The sequence below is a fragment of the Glycine max genome, chromosome 18 (genome assembly GCF_000004515.6).
Source record: "Glycine max cultivar Williams 82 chromosome 18, Glycine_max_v4.0, whole genome shotgun sequence".
NCBI lineage: Eukaryota > Viridiplantae > Streptophyta > Magnoliopsida > Fabales > Fabaceae > Glycine > Glycine max.
In genome coordinates, this window is record NC_038254.2 from 36,515,316 (window position 1) to 36,531,615 (window position 16,300).

Sequence of the window (16,300 nt, forward strand, 5' to 3'; positions counted from 1 at the left end):
GTTCCTGTTGTGTGCTGGTTTTCAAGAAAAATCATGTTTTTAACTAATGGGATGTGATATATTTGTTGTTGATGAATGAAATTGTGAATAATGTTGTCATTGTAATGATTGAAATTTATGGGGAAAAGTCTTAATTATAGAGTAGATTCCGCCCAAAATTTTATATTTTTTCTTCTATATACTTTATTAAATTTTAAATGGGCATAAAAGTTTGTTTTGTATATCATAATTCTCCTCCTTAATTTAGATTTTTCCCTAAAATATCAGTTTCATGATATTATGGATTGTTGTTGTATGAGATTTGTGTTGTCTAAAGACCTGGGGAATGTGAATCCCAGGCATGAATTTATAAATATATATACGTGTGTGTGTGTGTGTGTGGAATGTGATTGCTTATGATGTTGATGATGATATTGAGATGAGATGAATGTTAATGTGATGATGACATTGAGATGAGATGATGTTGATATTGATGATGATATTGAGATGAGATGATGTTCATGTGATGATGACATTGAGATGAAATGATGTTAATGTTGATGATGTCATTGTGATGTATGTATGTTGTTTATGTACATGGGGGTGCAGTGATCATGTTGGATATTTTCGGAGGGGAAAAAAGATTGGTTTAACAATTTTAAGCATCCCTGGAGAGACAAGGGGATTTCTTAGAGTTTTTAACTATCCACGGTCAGTGCATTGATGGTGTCCATGTTCCATACTTCATAATTGCATGAAAATATTATAAACTTTATCAGTAAGTACTTGTAGTTTTTCATGAGGGAAAATAGTTGTACTTGGAGGCATGTCACTCGGTTTGGAACTTCCTTGAGACTCAGACTGATCACCAGGGGGGAGAAGTTGCCTATGCACGATAGGGTGACCTCGACACTTGCTGCCTAGTTTTCCTATGGATATGCTTAGGCTATTTCCTGACGAATGGTAACACATTGCATTTGGCAGTTGAGTAAGGTACATGCATCATTTTGAGCATAATTGATTTGAATTGTGGAAAAAGTTGATGACTAGTTTATTAAATGTATGTTAAATTGATGGTTATTGAGAATAATTGTGGATATTGTTATTGTATTCTCGCTAACCATTGTTGTCTAGTGTTTATTGACCTTTTATAATAAACTAACCCTTGCAATTTTGTACCGTGTGGTTGGTACCTATGATGATCACAAGCCCTTGTTTGTGGGAGCAGATGAGCATTAATAGGTGATGTTGAAGGGAGATTTTTTTGTTGAAGTCGTCAAGCCGACATGATAACATTGAAATTATTTTGGGAGATAGTTGTATTTTGTTATCAACTCTTCCATAGTTGGTTCCTTAATTCTTTTTTTAATTTGGGCATGTAAATACCAGATTTAGATACATGTAAAAACTAAATTATTTTATGTCATGTGAATGATGTATAATGGTTATATATATATATATATATATATATATATATATATATATATACTTGGCTGCCAAGGAACAACTAAAATACTTAGTTCTCTTATTGAAATCATCAATCATAGCTTGTTCATCCTCATCCTTCACCACCCTTGTTGGGAAATCCATTAGACCCCATTTCACTTCCAAATTAGCTTTAAACCAGGACGATAATGCATTTAAGGGTTAAGGAAATAGCCCCCAACATGCAGAAGTTTGTGAAGTTGCTTGTCCCGCCTTTCATCAATGATGTTCCACAAAAGGCAAATAACTAAACCAAAATATAAATGCATTGAGTCAGCTTTGTGTTTTCAAAACTAGAATATAAATATATTGAGTCAGTTCTCTGTTTTCAGTTTTGAAACCCAAAAACTGAATAAATTGATTTAGTTTTCAAAACCAAAAACTGAATAAAAAACATAGATTAAATACCTTTTTTCATAGCATTGAAAGCCTTTTGTATTTTCTCCTTAGCTTGGTTCATTGCTTCATAAATGAGCCCCATGGCTGGTTTTTTATTTGAATCAACCAATCAAAGCACTTCAATTAGAGGGAAAGCACCCTTCAAACAGATTATGGCATTCTTCCAAAAATCCTTATCCAAAACCATATCCTCCATTTTTTTCCATCCTTAGTTTTTGCAAACCCACTAGACTTTCTTCCATTCATCACTAGTAACATTCTAATTAGAGCTCAGTTGTTCTCATGAAGGAAACCTAATGTCAAGTAAGATATGGCAAATCAAGTAATGTTTGGTCTCACCAAATCTTTTCCTTTTGTGAAGTGTTGCAGTAGAGAAATCAAAGAAGTCCTAGAATAGATAAAGGTTGTAATTCTTCTCCCTTTTGGAATTGTCTCCTTATGAATTAGGATTTTCTTCTCATAGTTTGCCAGCATTAAGTCAACACATTGTGCAGCACAAGGTGTCCAGAATATGCTTCCTTTTTTGCCATCAACATTTGACCAACTACTTTGTAGTTTGTTGCATTATTTGTCACAACTTGAACAACATTGTCTTCCCCCACCTCTACAACAATGTTTTCCATCATCTCAAAAACTTTTTCAGTTGTTTTGGATATGGAAAATGCATCTATTGACTTTAAAAAATAGTACCCTTTGTGTTGTTCACTAGGAAGTTAATTATTGTCCTTTTTTTTCTTGTCAGTCTAGCCACCAGTCATAACTGTGCACCCTGTTTTCTTCCATTCTTCTCTACGTGCTTGTAAAACAATTGATGTATTTTTCACTTCTTCCTTCAAATATTTGACTCTAACATCATGATAAGATGGAGGCTTAAATCCAAAGCCATGCTTTGAAACCTCTTCACGCATAGAACTGAATTCCTTACTCCTTGCCACATTGAAATGAATTGCATTGTTGTAGAAAAACTTAGCAATTGCTTAGCATGCATCCTTTCTTAATCCCTTCTTAAACAAGACATTGATATGAGCTTGTGTGTTGACTCCTCTCGTCTTGAAATATTTTTAGTGTTGTTAGTTGCTTTATTGACATTTCTTTTAGCACCAACTTCTACATTTTCCTCCTCTTGATTAATAGTTGATTTGTTAACCAAGTTTTGTTGCAAATCAACAACAATATCCCATATTTGCTTATTCACTTCATCAATAACTTTTAGACAAGCAAGAACATCCTTTTGAGTACCAACCAAGTGATGCTTCAACCAATAAACTCCTCCACTTACTATCTTTTGATTGAATTTGCATTGAACTTGTCTAGGATTCCTATCAATTGAAATGCAATTCTTCCAACCTATATTACTCCTATTTCTAGAAACATTCTTAAAAGGCACATGTGTAGAAGAGTTAGGCATTGGAGTTGAAGTCATTTTAACTTTGGTTTAAGATAGTAGAGGGAACAAAGATGAGAGAAAGATGACTAGGATGGGAGAAGTGTTGAAGCAAGTCAAGTGTACACTGACCTAACAACTTGGTAGATCAGGTATATAACATTATTTGATAACTGGTGTCTGGTGGGTTAAAAGATACATACATATGATATATTGTGAATTAGGAATAATGACTTAAAATGAAGTGTCCCTCCCCTTTCAAATTTTCACTTGTGCTTAATTAGTATGTTTTTGTTTTTTTGTGTTCTATAAACACTAAACAAAACTAGGAAACAATTTAGAAAGAGAAATCTAGAGATGGAAGGCTCATTAGAAAACATATCATGTTCAAAACCAAACGACTCAAGTCCTTTAAAACTCCATTTCCTTCTTTTTGTTGCCCAGGCACATGATCCTACTCATTAATCTGGGCCAAGCTTTCGTCTTTCACGACCACCATGTTTCCATTCTCACCACTCCTTCCAATGCTAAACTCATCTTGAAACACCTTAATCCTCAATCCTTCAACTTCTTTTATGGCCTCCAGAACCTATCCTTTGCCCAAGACAACAAAACTACCTACAAGATATCAAAGGTCGCAAACCTTCTCAAACCTGAAATGGAAAAATTAAAAGCTTCTTGCAGCAAAACTGTCTTCATGATTTGATCATAGGCATCATGTACATCTTCATTCTTTGCATTATTAAGGCCATCAATAACCACCCCTATGTTTTGGCTTTGAATTCTTCACTTTCTTTTGTTGTGCGTAGTGGTCTCCCACACAATGTCACACTTAATTTTAACCCATCATCAATTGCCTTTGAAACCATGGTTAGTAATCTGTTACATGCCAAGCATAACATATGATCAAAGAGACAAGTCACAAAAGAATCAATGTTAAATTGTGGTACTTTGGCATGGTCTCACTTATGGTGGAGTATTTCGAGAAAAAAGACAAGTCACAAAAGAATCATATATGAGAGTAAGCATTAGATTAATGAGATAATCTATAATAAAGGGTTAAATTAAGTAATATGTGATTATTAAATAATTTTTAATTTTAATTATTCACTTATAGTTGTAAAGTTGGATATATTTATTCTTCTTTTCTAACCTTCTTATATAAACACATCTCTTTGTGTACCCCTCAGCCCCCTAATACCTTGTCCAAAGGCATGCCCCCATGGTTCAATGACCCCTTTGTTTGATTCACGAGATATTATGGTAATAATAATAACATCGTTTACAGATATAGGAAATGATAATATAATAATGATAATATCATCATTATATTATCTTAATAATATAATAATACTATTATAATATTATCTTACTAAAAGTAATATTATTGGCATCATAAAGGATTAGGCAAAACATGGTAATATAAAGATAAGGTCCATGGATCTGAGGCCCATTAAAATAGTATAAATAGGATGAGATTTTCGAGGTAAAGTTTAACTATTCATTCTCATTATTGCTCTCACTTTACTATATTGGATGATATCTGATTTGAGCATTGAGGTGCCTCCGCTAGTACCCAACCCCCTTGACACGCTGTAACGACCCGCCTCGTTGCTACGATATCACCACTCTAATAACTGGAAAATTAAATTCTTTTTCTTTCTTTTATGAAAACTCCATTATTTTTGCTTATGAAAATCATAGTAAATTTGAATTTCACAAATATATATATATATATATATATATATATATATATATATATATATATATATGTCCCCAAACACGCACCAATGTTTAACCGAATACATGAATATTAATATAGTGGTTCAGTACACATCATACACATAATGAAGATTAAATCAGTTCGAACATATAATTAATTCTATGATTTACATCCTTAATCCAACAAAAGAAATCATGAACCACTATGGAGGAGTTGATTAACAAAATACAACTCTCTCCCTAAAATAATCCCAACGCCATCACGTCGGCTTGGCGGCTCCTCAATAGAATCTCATCCCTACACCCTACTGCTATCATTTTGCTCCCACGAACAAGGTTTGCGATCATCACAGGTATCAACCACACGATACAAAATTGTAAGGGTGAGTTCATTATAAAAAGAACCAATGTTAAATCCAAATAATCACAATTAGCAAGAAAACATAAGCAAACATCATGAGCTTACACAACATTCATTATCCAACACTCACATCCAACAATTGTTCATTGTCCACATCCGACAATTACTCATCATCCATATTCAACAATTACTCATCATCCATCCATGAATCCAATCGAGACTGCACATAATGATGCATGCACCTGACTCAACTCTCAGATGCAATGTGGTACGTACCAACAACCAAATCCCAGGAAATAGCCTAAACGTGTCCACACGACACTCTCACTTAGGAAACCATGCAGAGTTCATCGAGACCACCCAGTTGTGCACATAACTGCCCCCCATAGGTGATCAGCCAAGGACCAAAAAGTGTTCCCTACCAGGTGACAAGCCCCCTCAGTACAAAGTACACTCTGCCATAGTTATTCTATTTCTTGTGTCGTATGAGCTATGAACATGGCCAAAATCAGTGCCAAAGACCATGGACCAATTAAAGCGCTTAAGCATCCCCTAAAAATACTTAGATTCTTTAACCACGCTTGTCACCCACGTCTGGGCCATCCGACAAGGTCAGTGCACTTAACCCCCATGAACATACACTACATACAACGTATGAACGTGGCCCAAAGCAAGTGCCAAAGACCATGGAAGATCAGTGCACTTTGCCCCCCACGAACATACACAACATCCAACGTATGAACGTGGCCCAAAGCAAGTGCCAAAGGCCCTGGAAGGTTAGTGCACTTCGCCCCCCACGAACATACACAACATGCACATGCCAAAGCATTTCCAACATCAATCAACATTCCATTTTCACATCATTCTTAACACAGACATCATCTCATCTCAATAACGTTATCAATACAACAACGACCTCATTTCATATTCACATAATCATCAACAATACCATCAATTCATGTTGACATGGTCTTTATTAACAACGTCATCTCAAATCAATATCATCATAAATATCAACATCACCACATATCAATTAAAGTCACCAATAGCAACATCAACAATGAGTCGCATTCCGCATGTAAATATATTTTCCATGCTTGAGGTTCACACTCCCCAGGTCTTCAAACAACACAAGTTTAATAAACAATAATGTTATTCATCCACAATAGATATATCGCATCCTATTCATTAAAAACATAGTTTGTCTTGAAAGAAAATCAACATGTAATAGGAATAGGCAGATATTCTCATAGCTAGGTTCCCTAACCCTAACTATGGTGTCAAAATGGTAAATTTTATAATAACTCCCCTCACCTATCGTGAGCTCTCCGTCAGTTCCTCTTTGCGTCACTTAGAGGTCTCTCTCTCATTCGTGCTTGTCGGTCCAACGCAAGTCTCTATTACGCCAAAACAAAAGGAATTTAGTATGGATTTCAAAAACAAGGTCAAAGGCAACATTTGGGGTCAAATACCACTGTCAAAACATAAAGGGCCGAGGGGTGTTTCGGATTCTACAAATGGAAACATCATTTTGAAATTCCGATCACGCCAATGTGACCAGGGTTCAATGAATGCCGCAAAAATAACCTCAAGGTTATAAAAAGATAACTTTTACAATGTCTCATTCTCTAGGATTTTTCAAAGGAAGTGTAAAAACACCCTATTAGAGTACCCAACACATAAGAGACACTAAGAGGAACTCAAACTAGTTAGGAGAAGGCTTAGAAGTCAAGATTACCTAAGAGAAACTATGAAATGGAGGATTGAGGGATTTTCTCCATCGAATCTTCGAGGAGGATTCTGAGGGTTCCGCTCTGATTAAAGTGTTCCTCTTGGTGTAGGGGTCCAACGACAAGCAACAGCGGCTCACGGAGGACACCAGTGGTCTTGGGTGGTGAAAATTAAGGTTTTAGGGTTTGGGAGACATTTTTGGGGGAAGAGGAGAGTGAAAATCGTGTTTTTCACGCTAAGGACGTATTTATAACCTACAACTTTTGCTTAGCAGGCCTGTCTCGCTAAGCCGAAGTCCACTTCTTGCGCTTAGTGCAAGGATTTAGGCTTAGCGCAGCCCCCTATGCACTAGGGCTCACTTAGCGCACCCTCTGGGCGCTCAGCGCACTTCCTCTCGGTTGGAATTGGGCTTAGTGCAGCTTTGGGCCACTCAGCGCAATTCCTCTCAGTTAGAATTGCACTTAGCGCACCTTTTTCTCTTACCAGGAGAACAAAGTTATTAATTTTAAGATCCCAACGGTCAGACTGTAGAAAAATATCTTGGGGATATCCAAACAAAGTCTGAAGACAATCCAACGGTTAACGAATCCGATATCACGATTTCATTGAACTAGGTTTTGGTAAAATCTAAAATCTCATACTTTCAACTTAGCTCACCAAAACTCCACATAATTCAACATCCATATCAAGAAATTCACACATGACTAGTTTAAGGCATACTTCAACTCATTCAAGTCTATCATATAGTCAAACAATACAATAAATACAATTAAACATCGATTTATAACTTATAATATCTCAGGGTGTTACACACACAATGAAAGGCAATCAACATAGACGAATATCGCTCGATATAGCAAGGGAAAATTACCTCAGTACCCTCAGGCAGGTACATTTAAATATATTCTCTACATGAGGATTATCAGTAACATGCTCTCTAATAATAGTATTAAATACACAGATTAATAGTATTAAGGACAAAGATTAGTTTCAATTTATTCTTTGGAAAAAAACTTCAAGAAAGAGATAGTACCTTGATTCAAGACAAGGACTAGTTTTGTTGCATTTCAGAAAGTGGGGATTAAGACCACTTGTTTTAAAATATAAGGATCAACATGAATTTTACATGAACAAAAAGACCATTTATCAATTTATATATATATTTATCTTTTCCTAGGTTAGCCTACTATAATTTTCTTTATCTGATTTTATCCTTTAATTTTAGGTCAACGATGAGGGCCTTAACTAGCTTAACTCCAAGGAATCCAACTCACTGGTGTACATATGCTATAGGAGCTTTGTTTGTCTCAACAAGGAGCAACATTTGGAGACAACACGTGTGATAGAGGCCTCAGGGCACATATTCCTTTGGGTGTTACCCAAGAATATGAATGATGTCTTTGAAGAAGAATGGTTGCCACATGGCTTAAAAGAAAGGATGAGGGAAAATAAGCAAGGAATAGTAGTGAGAGGGTGAGTCCCACAAGGTTTGATATTGAAACTTGTTTCCATTGGAGGGTTTCTAACTCATTATGAGGCTAATTCAGTGGTGAAGGAAATTCGTGAGAGGCTAAGAAGCACGATCTCGGACATGACACGAACATAGACACGGGGACACGCCTACAATAAAAAATATGGGACACAGGGACACGGTGGACACCTATATATATATGTAAAATATGATCAATATCAACATGAGAAAAATTTAAATATGATCAAACATGACAATAAAATTTACATATTCATATGATAATAAATCTAAGAAAAAGTACTAACTACTAAGAGGCATAAAGAGATATCTCATATGTCCAACAAAAAGTACTAAGACTAAGAGGCATCGAGTCTAACAAAAAGTTTAAATACTAGTCTATGAAAGCCTTTGGTCATCTTCATTGAAAAAGACAACTTCTAAAACTGGTTCATCAAGAGATAAATTGGCTATTTCAAGGATTCTATTATCATCAAGTGAAAATCTATCTCCTGCAATATCCCACATTCTAGTTTCCTCTTCATTGTAGTTTGTGGAATTTCTTGAAATGAGGAAAATATTGCGATGAACATATACTAGATCCTACGTTCTTAAAGGTGTCATCTTATTTCTTTTCAAACTATGTATGAAATTGTAGGTGTTTCAATTCCTTTTACAACAAGAAGATGAAGATGGTTGCCCAAGTAGCTTAAGGGCAATCTTTTGAAGTGTTGGTGTTGGATCTAGTGACCTCGGAATAATTAAGAAGGGGGGGATTGAATTAATTATTAATGAACCTTTACTAATTAAAAATCTATACTTCTTAATGTTAATAGATTCAATTAGGCTTTTACTATAATGTTAAGAAAGTAAAGAACAGAAAAAGAAACTTAACCAAAAGTAAAAGCGATAATTAAAGTGCATAGCGGAAATTAAAGAGTGTAGGGAAGAAGAAGACAAACACAAGAATTTATACTGGTTCGGCAACAACCCGTGCCTACATCCAGTCCCCAAGCAACCACCGGTTCTTGAGATTTCTTTTCAACCTTGTAAAAACCTTTACAAGCTAAGATCCACAAGGGATGTACCCTTCCTTGTTCTCTTTGAACAACCAAGTGGATGTACCCTCCACTTGAACTGATCCACAAGAGATGTACCTTCTCTTGTTCTCAATTACAACAACCCAAGTAGATGTACCCTCTACTTGTACCACAAAGTATGTACCCTCCAATGTGTTAAGACAAAGAATTCTCAGGCGGTTTCCTTTGAATCTTTGTAAAGGGAAAACAAAAGATATCTCAGGCGGTTAGTACTTTGAAACCTTTTGTTTAAGGGAAAGGGAAGAATCAAAAGAATTCTCAGTGTCCTTTTGAATTCTCTTGAAAAGGGAGAAGGGAGACACAAAAGAATTCAGGCGATTTGTCCTTCGTTCTTTTGGAAAAGGGAGAAGAGAGACACAAAAAGAATTCAGGCGATTAGTCCTTGTTGAATTCCTTTTGGCAAAGAGAGAATAGAATGAAAAGATATAGCACACTTTTGTTTTCTGCAGAATTTTCACTTGCAGAAGAACAAGGTTTGGAAAAACAGAAAACTTAGAAAGCTTTTTGGTAAAGAAAGAAGAAAAAGAAGTTCAAAAAGATGTTCAAAAAGGATATTTGAATGCAAGTCAAGGTCTTGCTTTTATAGACTCTTCATGTCTGGTCAAGAAAACCATTGGAAGAGTTATAACCTTGAGAAAATCATGTCAAGAGTTACATCTCTTGACTTTTTATTCAAATCTTGTCACTGGTAATCGACTACCATAATCATGTAATCGATTACACAATGCATTTTATGAAAAGATGTGACTCTTCACACTTGAATTTGAATTTCAACGTTCAGATACACTGGTAATCGATTACACCATTTGATGCATTCCTACACCCCAAGGGCATTGGATAGAAGACTCCAAGAAGATTGGGCCAGAGATGCAAGAGAAGGCCCTAAGGTTCTCATGAGCCTTAGGGTAGATTTCGGGCCCTTGGGCTAAGTTTGAGCTCACTTATCTTTGTACATATTAGATTAAGGTTTCATTAATTTTGGGCCTTGTATTTAGGGCTCCATAATGTAGGTAGGGTACCCTAGAAATGTAGGATATTTCAGCCCTTGTAGTTTAGGGCACCTAGACTAGTTTTTGTATTAGGGGTAGTTTTGTAATTTCACATGCATTAAGTGAATATTTGATGTGTGTGTTGGAAAATAAATTTAATTGAATTGGGAGAAGCTCAATCCAATTAAATTTTAGAGGGGGAGGTGAGCATTTGATTGCTACACCCCATTGCCACATCATATAGTCACACTTTGTGCATGTCCTTCATGCTTTACATGCCTCATAACATCTAAGCACACTTAGTGGAGAATCTTTGACTTGATCTTGGATTAGTGGGCTGAACCATAACTAAAATTCACTAATCATAATTAGTGAAATTTTGGCTCCACAAATTCAATTTCAAATCCAAGTGAAATTTGAATGGAAATTTAAATTTCCCTCCAATTTTGTGTGACACTTAGGCTACAAATAGAGGTCATGTGTGTGCATTTTTTTCAACTTTGAACATTTGAAAATTAAACTTCAGATTTCAGAGCTCTTTTAGAGCACAAAATTTCGTGCTCTTCTCTTCCTCTCCCTTCATTCATCTCCTTCTTCCTCCAAGCTCTTATCCATGACCTCCTATGGTGGTGAGCTTCTTCTAGACTCATCTTCTCCTTGAAACGGCGTCTCCTCTCTCTCTCTTCCTTCTCAATTCTGCTGCCATTCATCTTCCAAGAAGCAAAGGAATCCATTGATGAAGAAGATCTTAGGCCTACAAGCTCCAATGGAGCTTACACCACCATTTAAAAAACATTTGGAACGTTGCAAATTCAGTTAAAAGCTTTTGAAATCAAACTTTATCACGGGTAATCAATTACAAGAAACTGGTAATCGATTACCAGAGAGTAAATACTCTGGTAACTTAGAAAATTTTGAGAAAACTCTTTTGTAAAACAAAATTGTGCTATGTTTGATTTTTGAAAAATCTTTTCAATACTTCCCTGGTGAAGTCTTCTTGATTTCTTCTCTTGAATCTTGAATTCATCTTCTCTTGAATCTTTGAAATCAACTTCTCTTGAATCTTGAATCTTCTTGATTTCTTGTAATGAATCTTGAAATTAATCTTGATCTTGAACTTGTTGAATTAATCTTGAAATCATTCTTTTTGGCTTTTTGTCATCATCAAAACTACTTGATTCATACTTGAATCATCATCATGAAACTTGCTTCTACAATCTCCCCCTTTATGAGGATGACAACCCTGAAATCAAGAAACACATACACATTCTTTTTCCTAGTCGATCACTCTCTTAATTCTCCATATTCTCCCCCTTTGTTTTTGAGTTTAAGCTTCACTTGAAATTAAATTATTTAATTATATGAGTTCTTGATTTAGTCCTTATTTTCTCTCCCCCTTTGGCATCAACAAAAAGCCAAAGTGCGTAAGAATTATAAATCCATACATAAATGACTAATCATACTACAGAATAGAAAACAATCAAACAAGATAACTTAACCATTCATCAAACTAGAAATATAATACTTCATAGAATGTCATATAATTCAGAAAGTCATTCATAATAACCAAATAAAACTACTAATGTAGAAATAAAAATACTAGAAAGTGTTTTTAAGACATAGCCAGATACACGGCTTGAAATCAAAGTACTAATAATAATACTAAAAATTAATAAAAACTAAGATTATGGTGGTGGTGGTGGTGGTAGATCAAAGCATGTGTGGATGAAAGTGACATCTTCTTCAACCTTGGTGATCCTTGAGTTCATTTCGTTGAAACGCATGTCCACTTGTTGTTCCAAAGCATCAAACCTTTTGCCAACAAAGTGTTCGATCAAGTGGCCTCGGAATAATTAAGAAGGGGGGGTTGAATTAATAATAATGTTTTTGGCTTTAAGATCATACTGGATTCTTCTTCTATCTTCTTCTGTCCACTTGTCTCTAGATTTTTGTGTTGTGGTGCTAGTACTTACATCTACTACGGTGGGTATGTAAGGTCCTATTTCTATTGCTTCCCAAATGTTTAAATCTATGGCTTCAATGAAAATCTGTATACGAGTTTTCCAATAGTGGTAACCCTCACCATTAAAGATAGGTGGCCTATGGATGGAATTTCCTTCAGGAAACAAAGAATTTGAAGAGGCCATGAATCTTGAAGTGGTTAAACTTTCTACAAGATACCTGCTCTAATACCACTTGTTGGATCAAGTGGCCTTGGAATAATTAAGAAGGAGGGGTTGAATTAATTATTAATGAACCTTTACTAATTAAAAATCTATCCTTCTTAATGTTACTAGATTCAATTAGGCTTTTACTATAATATTAAGAAAGTAAAGAATAGAAATAGAAACTTAACCAAAAGTAAAAGCGATAATTAAAGTGCACAGCGGAAATTAAAGAGTGTAGGGAAGAAGAAGACAAACACAAGAGTTTTATACTGGTTCGACAACAACCCGTGCCTACATCCAGTCCCCAAGCGACCTGCGATCCTTGAGATTCCTTTTCAATCTTGTAAAAGCCTTTACAAGCAAAGATCCACAAGGGATGTACCCTCCCTTGTTCTCTTTGAACAACCAAGTGGATGTACCCTCCACTTGAACTGATCCACAAGAGATGTGTCATCTCTTGTTCTCAGTTACAACAACCCAAGTAGATGTACCCTCTACTTGTACCACAAAGGATGTACCCTCCAATGTGTTAAGACAAAGTTCTCAGGCGGTTAGTCCTTTGAAACTTTGTGAAGGGGAAACAAAAGATATCTTAGGCGGTTAGTTCTTTGAAATCTTTTGTTTAAGGGAAAGGGAAGAATCAAAAGAATTCTTAGACTGTGTCGTTTTGAATTCTTTGAAAAGGGAGAAGGGAGACACAAAAGAATTCAGGCGGTTAGTCCTTCGTTCTTTTGGAAAAGGGAGAAGAGAGACACAAAAAGAATTCAAGCGGTTAGTCCTTGTCGATTTCTTTTTGGCAAAGGGAGGAGAGAATGAAAAAGATGAATAGCACACTTTTGTTTTCTATGAAAGAACAAGGTTTGGAAACCAAGCTCTTATCCATGGCCTCCTATGGTGGTGAGCTTCTTCTAGACTCATCTTCTCCTTGAAGTGGCGTCTCCTCTCTCTTTTCCTTCTCCATTCCGCTGTCATTCATCTTCCAAGAAGCAAAGGAATCCATTGAAACCATGTAACTAAGGTGCATAGGCTTGAGGGTGGAGGTAAGGGTGTCAGAGTGGAGTATATCTCCCTAGGATGTGAAAGAGATTATGGGTTGGAAACGAATTGAGAATGGTTTGAGAAAGGTGACTAAGGATGAAGGAGGATCACTCAAAAAACGAGTTCAGGAAATGAAGGAGAAAGCACATAAAGTTGTTCAAGAGGGTGGATCCTCTTATGACACTGTTAGTATCCTTGTTCAAACACTTAAACAAATCAAAGTTTAAAATAAAATTTCTTTGAAAGTGTTCTATCTTCTTAAAATTAGCTTATGGGTGTGTTTGTGTTGCGATAACAATGGTGATGACTACAATAGTGGTGGCAACAACAACACCTATTACTACTATACGTGTTGTAATGATAATATTTTACTTTCCCTTTGTCAAATTATTGAACATTTCTCCAAAAAAAATCAAGAAATTTCTCAATGCAAAGACTGTCCTGAGCATGTAAGAATTTCTTTCATTCTTCAAATGAACCTAGAGTACATTTAGATCCTCTATAGTACTAGAGTTACAAGTAAGCTTAAGTTCTTCGGTACTAGTATAAGCTTAGGTGCTCGTACAAAAATTGGCTTCAAAATACTAAATATGGAAAATAATAAAATATTAATCATGTGAGGTATAATAATTAATAATAAAGAAAACATCATAGTCCATGCTATCTATTTTAGTTTTCGTCAAATTATTTATATGCAAATTATTTAATAATTTAGAGACAAAATGTTTATAATTGTATATTATTCTAAAAATATTTTAATCAACATTGAAATTTTTTTCATAAAATTCTGTTAAAAATGAAAGAAATAAATTGTGATCGAGAACTAAGAACAATTGACTAATCGTTTTATACAATTGATTGATGCAGAAAATATATGCCTATAACCACCTTGAGGGAAACATCATCTTACATAAAATTGGCTTAAAAAATACTAGCGCTTATATTGAGTCTTTTGTTTATAATCAAGAAAAGTAAATAAATAGACACCTTTTTAACATATAAATATTTTTTAATTATATATGTTAAATCTATCATATATAAATAATTAATCAAATAATAGTTGTATGAATTGTCTTGTCCAAAAAAAATGTATGAATTGTGACATGCATCAAAATAATCAGGAAAGTTTATTTGTCTATTGATGTAGTTGTTTCTTCATTAACTTGAATCCCATTTGAATGCCTTTAAATATTTCTAAAATAATTTCATAATAGGATAACATTTTCCTTTCCTTTCTCGAAGTCGATGAGAAGTATGCATTTAAGATGGAAGTTTTTACTGTATATCTAAAAACATATTTATAGAAAAAGTTGAGACTTATTTTTCATGAGTTCATACTGGTTTATTTATGTTCTGTCACGAATAGTCCTGTCAATTCAAAACGTTTTTTTTTTTCAAATAGAAATACAATGGTTTCACCCATTCATTTAAATTCTTTCAACTATGACATGTTTAATACAGTATCTATAATCACAAGATAAATATTTTAAGACAAAAAATACTATAAATAATGTTTAAGTACATCAATGCAAGATCAAGGAACAAAATTTCTAATAGCATAAGCTTGATTCAAAAGATTTACATTAACAAAAGATAGCTATAATATAGTAAAAAAAAATTAAAATATACTTTTGGTTCCTTATATATCTTTTTTTTGTTAAAATTAGTTTGATTGTTTATTTTTAAAATACTTATTTTGCTCCTTTATCTCTTAAATTCGGGTCAATATTGCTCTTTTGGAACACTGATATTTTCTTTTCCATGACATGATTTTGAATGTCTTCTTGATTGATTCAAGATGTAAAATTTGTTTCATTAAATTAACTTAAACAAAAACTATGAATCTCAACTGACGTTCAAACCAAAAGGATCGATAATAAACATGATGAAAATTGCGTGAAAAGTAAGACCCATGAGCAATTGAAAAAAATGATATTAGATTTTTTAATTTTTTTTATTGCTCGTGAAACTCACTTTTTATGTGATTTTCATAATTTTTATGACCCTTTCTTTTCATGTAGGTAAATCTAATGGGAAAGTAATTAAGTGATGGACGAGGGCTCTGCTAGGGTTTTGTGGAAACTTTTAGAAGAGGAAAATAACTTGGTGGATCGAAGCAAAAAAAAAATAAATCAAAGGTGATGGTAATGGGTTCTTTGGGTTCTTGTCGAACCCTAGCTCTTATGCATAAGTGGTGGGGGAAGATAAGCCTCAATATATAGAGGAAGCGCATTTTAAGAAAGTTGTTTTGGGAGGGAGTGTTGATGATTTTCCACTCTATAGTGAGCATGTATGATGAGTCTGAAGATGATGAGATGGAAATTAGAATGGAAAAGCAAAAATTTGGGCAATATGACTGCTCATCTTTCATTTTGTCTGAAAGGGAACAAGAAAGAATTTGAAGACCATGGAAGTCAATAGTGGTTGTAAACTTGTTGGGAAGAAAAATAGGGTTTAAAGCAATGGAAGCTAGACT

The 16,300-nt window shown here is 34.7% G+C and overlaps 1 pseudogene; it reads right to left on the minus strand.

The window, feature by feature from the left end:
- Nucleotides 1-1,512: 1,512 nt before the first annotated feature.
- LOC113000198 (uncharacterized) lies at nucleotides 1,513-3,286 on the minus strand (annotated as a pseudogene).
- Nucleotides 3,287-16,300: the final 13,014 nt, after the last annotated feature.